Below are 8,101 nucleotides of genomic sequence, written 5' to 3'. Positions count from 1 at the left end.
TTGCAACATCTGGATCAATCATACCTGAAACATATCTCAACAAATATTCAGGTATATTATCTATCATTGTTTTTTTAAGATAACCTCTATAGAATCAACTTCTAATAATGAGTTTGGTTGTAGATTTCCTCAAAATGTTACATGTTCATCTTTAACTTTTTTTTTATTTAGCCTCTTGTTATTACAACTATAGTGAATTTAACCCAAATCTATTTTTTTGTCTAGGTTCTACCCAAGAAACAATTTGTATTACCTAACTTGGAGATCTTACTATGAACTGGATTTATCAATATAAACTGATAAAATAATGTCAATGAATGGAGAAGCAAAAGAGAAGAAGATAGCTAAATATTAGAAGTTTTTAAACTATTTTTGTAAATTCTTTTTTGTAATTTGTTATTTTTGAAAATGATTGAGAATATGTAAACTTTAAAATATTGATGGAATGAATTGATGTCAAGTTAAAATGTGTTCTTATATGTATGTAATGTTTGGGCTTATTTTGAATGAATTTTGATTAGTGAATTAAGTTTAGTTGAGTTTTAAAACAAGTTTATCAATGACTCTTAATACTTGAAACAATAGATATTTGTAACACAGTGATGTCATTTGATAAATTAGTTGTTAATTCAAACTAAAATGTCAAACTGGTGGAAATATATATATATTATATATTTGGGATTAAAGTTACTGTAAATTGAAAGGTGGAGACAAATAACTGATCAACTAATAATAGTGTCATTGAGTCATTAATAATAACATATTGCAATTTGTTAATTAGTTTGTTCTGAACAGTTTTATTATGTTTTACATTATGGCAGACTCTAAAATGAAATACTAATAACAATGTTTGATGTGTTTTCTTTTGGGTTTGATAATGTCTTATTCATTTATTAAAGAGCTCTTATTCACTTATTGTTATTTGAGTTTTGGAATGGATTGAGAGACAGTTAATCCAAATGTTTTATAACATATTATATTTTCTACGTAGGTTCAATGATTCTGACCCTGACTAGGCCATTTTGTGTCATTTGGTTAATGTTTTCGTTCTATTAATAAATGGATTAAATGTACCTCGTTATTTTTGGTTAAGAAAAAGTTTCATTTGTCGGTCATTATTTGATGAATTTTTTGGAATTATATATAAAATCATCACATCCATTAAATTGGATTGATTAATAGGAGTTGATTTTTTTTTACGATAAATTGATGAAAAAATAGCAATCGATAATTTATTTTCTCCGGTATGACAATATGATGTGGCAACTTTAAGTCAACCGTCATTTAAAAAACAATAAAAGAACTTAAGAAGAAGATAATAAAATAAGTTTAACAATAATGGCGAAAGAAGAAGAGAAAGAAATTTATAGAGATTCATTGTTTGTTGCATCTGAAATTGAAGATGAAACACGTGAATCAGTGTCCATACTTTAAGATTCAGAAAGTGACGAAGATTTAGAAAAGAGTCAACGAGAGAGACAAACGGTAAGAGTGTGTTTGGTAACCTTGAAATTGGTATTATAATTGAAATTGAAGGGTTCAATTTTAATTTTTATGTTATTAAGAATTGGAATTGGAATTAGAATTTCAATTAAATTCAAATATATTGTAATTTGATAGTTCTCACTTCCAATCTTTTTAGATCGGAATTGTAATTATAAATTAACACGTTTTTGACATGTTTAACACGTTTTTCACACATTAAACACGTTTAACACGTTTTTCACACATTAAACACGTTTAACACGTTTTTCACACGTTTAACATGTATTCATATTTTTGGCACGTTTAACACGTTTTTGGCACATTTAATGTGTTTTGGGCACGTTTAACACGTTTTGATATATCTAACACATTTATCACGTTTTAACACGTTTTTGACACGTTTAACATGTTTTTGACACGTTTAACACGTTTTTGACACGTTTTGGCATATTTTGCACATTTTGGCACGTTTAACAAGTTTTTCACATATTTGGCATGTTAAACACGTTTTTGACATGTTTAACACGTTTTCACATTTTTGACACGTTGAACACATTTTTTTTCACGTTTTGGCATATTTTGCACATTTGACACGTTTAACAAGTTTTTCACATATTTAGCATGTTAAACACGTTTTTGACACGTTTAATACGTTTTCACATTTTTGACACATTTAACACGTTTTTAACACATTAAACACATTTATCATGTTTTTGACACGTTTAACATGTTTTTAACACATTTAACATGTTTTTTTTACGTTTTGACACATTTATAATATTTTTGACATGTTTAACAATTTTTACATTTTGGCACGTTTAACAAGTTTTTCACATATTTGACATGTTTAACACGTTTTTGTCACGTTTATATATTTTAAACACGTTTAAAACGTTTTTAACACATAAAACACGTTTAACACGTTGTTGACACATTTCACATGTTTTTTTTTACGTTTTTTTACACGTTTGATACATTTTTAACACATTCAATACGTTTTGACACGTTTAACACGTTTTGACACGTTTAACACGTTTTTAACACGTTTGACACATTTTGGCACGTTTAACAAGTTTTTCACTTATTTGGCACGTTTAACACATTTTTGATATATTTAACATGTTTTTACATTTTTGACATATTTAACACGTTTTTAACACATTAAACATGATTATTATGTTTTGGCACATTAAACACCACTAGTGAAAAAGGGGTCAAAACCGAGAGTAAAAACTCTCGGTTTTGACCCTATAACTTTCGGTATAGACACATTACCGAAGGTTTTGGTAACTCTCGCCATCCCTCGGTATTGACTCTTTCGTTAAAAACAATGGGGCATTTACCGAGAGATATCGTAGAGTTTTCGGTTTAGATACCCTAGAGTAAAACTGAGAGTTATATGAAAACTTTCGGTTTTCCTCTTCGTGGAAAAACCGAGAGTTTTCATTTAACTCTCGGTTATCTTCAAATGGAGAAAACCGAGAGTTATATGAAAACTTTCGGTTTTCTTCAAAGGTAAAAAACCGAGAGTTATATGAAAACTTTCGGTTTTCCTCTTCGTGGAAAAACCGAAAGTTTTCATATAACTCTCGGTTTTCTCCATTTGAAGAAAACCGAGAGTTAAATGAAAACTCTCGGAAGAAGAATCGGGGAGAGAGAAATAAAACGGGGAAAGAATAAAGAAAAAAAAGCAGGTTTTGTTTTTTTTTAAAGGTCATTTCCGAGAGTTAATCATATAACTCGCGGTTTTGATCATTTGATTAATTTCCGAGAGTTATATGATTACCTCTCGGTTATGATCATTTAATTAATTTTCGAGAGTTAATCATATAACTCTCGGTTTTGATCATTTAATTAATTTCCGAGAGTTAATCATATAACTCTCGGTTTTAATCAATTAAATTCCGAGAGATATGTCTAAATCTCTCGGTTTTGAAATGTGTACAATTTAATTTAATTAGATAAAAACGAAAGTTAATTGTATAACTTTCGGTTTTGATGGTTATTTCCGAAAGTTTTACAATTAACTTTCTGAATTATAATTTCACAAATTGTTAAGTTAATTGGTTTTTAACATTCTAATGACTTTGAACACCATTATTTTAACACATTTGATAACCTTAAAACATTACACAATCCATATGATCAAACTTTGTACACATTCATATGATCATCAAACACAAACATACATATACACTTCTTTATATAATCAAACACAATCATAAAGATTTTAACATCAAACACAATCTTCATTTTTAAAATATAACACACACTTGATTATATTAGCTAGGATTCTAGATTAGTAGGTTTAAAACAAAATAATTTAACAAATTAGGAAGTGGTAAAACCGAAAGTGAATAGTATAACTTTCGGTTTTTATTGGTAGTTGCGAAGGTTTTGAAAAAACCTATCGGTCTTGACCTTAAACAGGATGTTTTTAGGGAGGGTCAAAACCGAAGGTTTATTTGAAAACCTTCGGTTTTACCCTTCCCCATACTTAGAAAATTTTCAGATTTTTTTAACCGAGGGTCAAAACCGAAGGTTTATTTGAAAACCTTCTGTTTTTACCCTTCCCCATACTTAGAAAATTTTCAGATTTTTTTAACCGAGGGTCAAAACCAAAGGTTTATTTGAAAACCTTCGGTTTTACCCTTCCCCGTACTTAGAAAATTTTCAGATTTTTTTAACCGAGGGTCAAAACCGAAGGTTTATTTGAAAACCTTTGGTTTTTAACCTTCCCCATACTTAGAAAATTTTCAGATTTTTTTAACCGAGGGTCAAAACCGAATGTTTATTTGAAAACCTTCGGTTTTACTCTTCCCCAGACTTAGAAAATTTTCAGATTTTTTTAACCGATGGTCAAAACGAAGGTTTATTTGAAAACCTTCGGTTTTTACCCTTCCCCATACTTAGAAAATTTTCAGATTTTTTTAACCGAGGGTCAAAACCGAAGGTTTTCAAATAAACCTTCGATTTTTACCCTTCCCCATACTTAGAAAATTTTTAGATTTTTTTAAATAGGGGTCAAAACCGAAGGTTTATTTGAAAACCTTCGGTTTTTACCCTTCCCCATACTTAGAAATTATTTAGATTTTTTTAAGTAGGAGTCAAAACTGAAGGTTTATTTGAAAACTTTCGGTTTTACCCTTAGAATTTTTTTAGATTTTTTTAAACGAGAGTCAAAACCGAAGGTTTTCAAATAAACCTTCGGTTTTGGCCATGCTTTTTTTTACAAAAAAAGGTGAAAAGTAAATTAACAAAAAGAAAATAATTCATTAACAACATATTAAAACCAAACCAAACATAATAATAATAATTCATGAATATTAAAACAAAACACATAAAAATATTGTCATCGTTCGTACGAAAAAACTAATAAACACATAATTAATCTAGAAATTATTAGATGGGGTGGGAGGAGGGGGTGGTTGATTCAGTCGACTTCTCAACAATACAAGTTCCTGTTCGAGATTCTCTAATCTCTGGGCCATTTCGGCCCTGTCCGCTTTAATTTCACTCAGCAATCGGCCTCTTTCCGCATCCCTCAATCGGATTTGCTCCATTTCCAGCGTCATCTGTCTCACCTCTTCCTCACGTGCCGCAATTTCTTCTTGTGCTAGCAAATTCTGGTAACACGGAGGCAGTTTCTCCGGTGTACGCCGAAGACTATTCCATGAATTACCCATTCTAAATGCATTTCAGATATATGTATATATATATATATATTAATCAAACAAAATATACCGTAACCTAAATCTAATATAACTTCCATTAAACAAAATAACAAATCTAACAAAATCATATATATTTAACAAACTAACCTCAATCTAATCTAAACAATAACGTATAGACAAATCTAAATCAATGAAACAAACAAATAATTTAAACTAGCCTAAATCTAGATAATATATATAAACTACATTATAAGAAATCTAAATCTAATAATAAACAACAAATAAAAAAACAAATGAAACAAACCTGAACGCGAGAAGAGAAGAAGAGAAGCGGCGTGGGGGAGGCGGCTGCGGCGCGGGAGAGAGAGAAAGGAGAGATGAGTGGAATGAAAAAGAGAAGGGTTAGGGTTTATATTTATAAAGGTAGATGCCGAAGGTTTTCATATAACTTTCGGTTTTGATATTAGTCAAAACTGAAGGTTTATTAAAAACCCTTCGGAAATAATCATTACCAAACTTAGAATTATTTTTAATAGAGCAAAACCGAAGGTTCTTTGGAAAACCTTCGGAAAAGAGAATTTCAAAAAAGGTAAAACCGAAGGTTCTTTGAATAACCTTCGCAATTAAAAATCTCCGGGATTGCAAAACCGAAGGTTTTTGTAAAAACTTTCGCAATTAACCCACGTCCAACACTTAGAATTATTTTTGGTTTTTGGGAAGGTAAAAACCGAAAGTTCTACAAAGAACTTTCGGTAATAATTAATAACCCCGAAGGTTTTACACCCCTCTCGGAATCTATTTTTAATATCGAAATATTTATTCCTCTCAGGAGTATTTAAGAGAGTTTTATAAAACCCTCGTAAAAAACCGTCGGTAAATGTCGGTTTTTTACTAGTGCACGTTTAACACATTTTTCACGTTTTTGGCACGTTTAACACGTGTTGGTATGTTTAACACATTTTTGGTATGTTTAACACGTTTGATAAATTTTGGCAAATTAACCGGATTTTGACATGTTTAATACATTTTGGCCCGTTTAACACACTTGTGACATGTTTAAATCGTGTTAAATATTCCAAAAATGTGTTAAACATGCCAAAAACGTAATAGGCGTGCCAAAAATGTGTTGAACTTGTCAAAATGTGTCTAATGTACCAAAAACGTGTTAAACATATTAAAAACATGTTAACGTGCCAAAATGTGTAAAATGTGCCAAAAATGTGTAAAACGTGTTAAACGTGTCAAACACATGTTAAACGTGTTAAACATGTCAAAAATGTGTTAAACGTGCCAAAAATGTGAAAAATGTATTAATCTTATCAAAACGTGTGAAAAACATGTTAAACGTTTTAAAAATATCAAAAACGTGTTAAATGTGCCAAAAACATGAAAAATGTGTGAAAATGTGAAAAACGTGTTAAACGTGCCAAAACGTGAAAAACGTGTTAAATGTGTAAGATGTGTAAAAAACGTTTGAAACATGCCAAAAACGTGTTTAACGTGCGAAAAATATGAAAAACATGTTTAACGTGTGGAAAGCGTGTTAAACATGTTAAACGTGCCAAAACGTGAAAAATGTGTTAAACTTGTCAAAACTTGTGAAAAACATGTTAAACGTATTAAAAATGTCAAAAACGTGAAAAAATATTAAACGTGTGAAAATGTGTTTTTAAGTGTGAAAACATGTTAAAAATGTCAAAAATGTGTTTAAACGTGCCAAAAATGTGTTATATTTGTAAAAAAAACATATTAAACGCGTTAAACATGTCAAAAACGTGTTAAACTTGTCAAAAATGTGTTACATGTGTTAAACATGGCAAAAACGTATTAAACGTGAAAACATATTTAAGAAGTTAACATTTTGAACCGATATTTTGAATTGGAATTGAATTACAATTCTATCGTTTTTCCAAACATAGGAATTGAAATTGAATTACAATTCTATAATTTTTTTTAAACATAGGAATTGAATTGTAATTCAATTCTAATTCAATGCCAATTCTCATGGAAGCCAATTCCAATTCCAATTCCAATTCCAATTCCAATTCCAATTCCAATTCCAATTCCCTCTCATCAAACAAACCCTAAAAGTGAAAGTGAGAGGTAAAACTGTGAAAGAGTGGGAAGATGAAAAAAGACCTTAACAAAATAGCCTACAAGTAACTCCGGGAGAAGGGATGCCTCCTCGTAAAGGGGTCGTAGTGACCAATCCCAAGAGATTTTTACAAAAAATACATGTCTCCACAAATTTGTAAGACCATGTATTGGGGTTGACGACTACCTAGTGTTGGCAGGTCAAGGAAGTTGGTGACCTGATAAGGGAGTCGGCGACCGAAGCCCGAACAACTACCTTAACTATAACGGTCCTAAGGTAAAATTAATAAGTCTGAATGTTTAGATCGAGAAAACGATACGACAGGAGAGGGTACCCAGATTGTTTGTTGCTAATGATGCATGAATCAATGTTTTAATGGAAGTCTAAAAGAGATGAGTTTGCAGCACTAATTTCAAGTGAATTCTTTCCATAGTCGATATTGAGGTATGGTGAGCATTAGGTGGATTAATCTAAAATCATATTCGAATTCGAAATAACTAATTCAGATTGGATATTTTGGAATAGATTTCAAATTATTTAACTATCTAAATAAAAACATGTTATTCAATTTGTTTTTTTTATTTCAAATTAATATAATATATTTTTAATTTATTTTCGCATAACTTAATTTTACTATTATTATTTTTATATTTTTTTTAAAGATTTGTATTTTTTAAGTATAACATTAATTTTTAATAAAAATAATAAATACATCTCAATTGACACAATAGTTACTAATATTATATTACTCATTATAATTTACTTTATGTGTCTCTTTCTCAAATTTATAATAAATGGTTTATTTTTGATAAATAAAAGAAAAAAGTACGGCGTCTAATAATGTCGA

The sequence above is a fragment of the Impatiens glandulifera genome, unplaced genomic scaffold (genome assembly GCF_907164915.1).
Source record: "Impatiens glandulifera unplaced genomic scaffold, dImpGla2.1, whole genome shotgun sequence".
Lineage (NCBI taxonomy): Eukaryota > Viridiplantae > Streptophyta > Magnoliopsida > Ericales > Balsaminaceae > Impatiens > Impatiens glandulifera.
Note: the sequence above shows the minus strand (reverse complement) of the source record.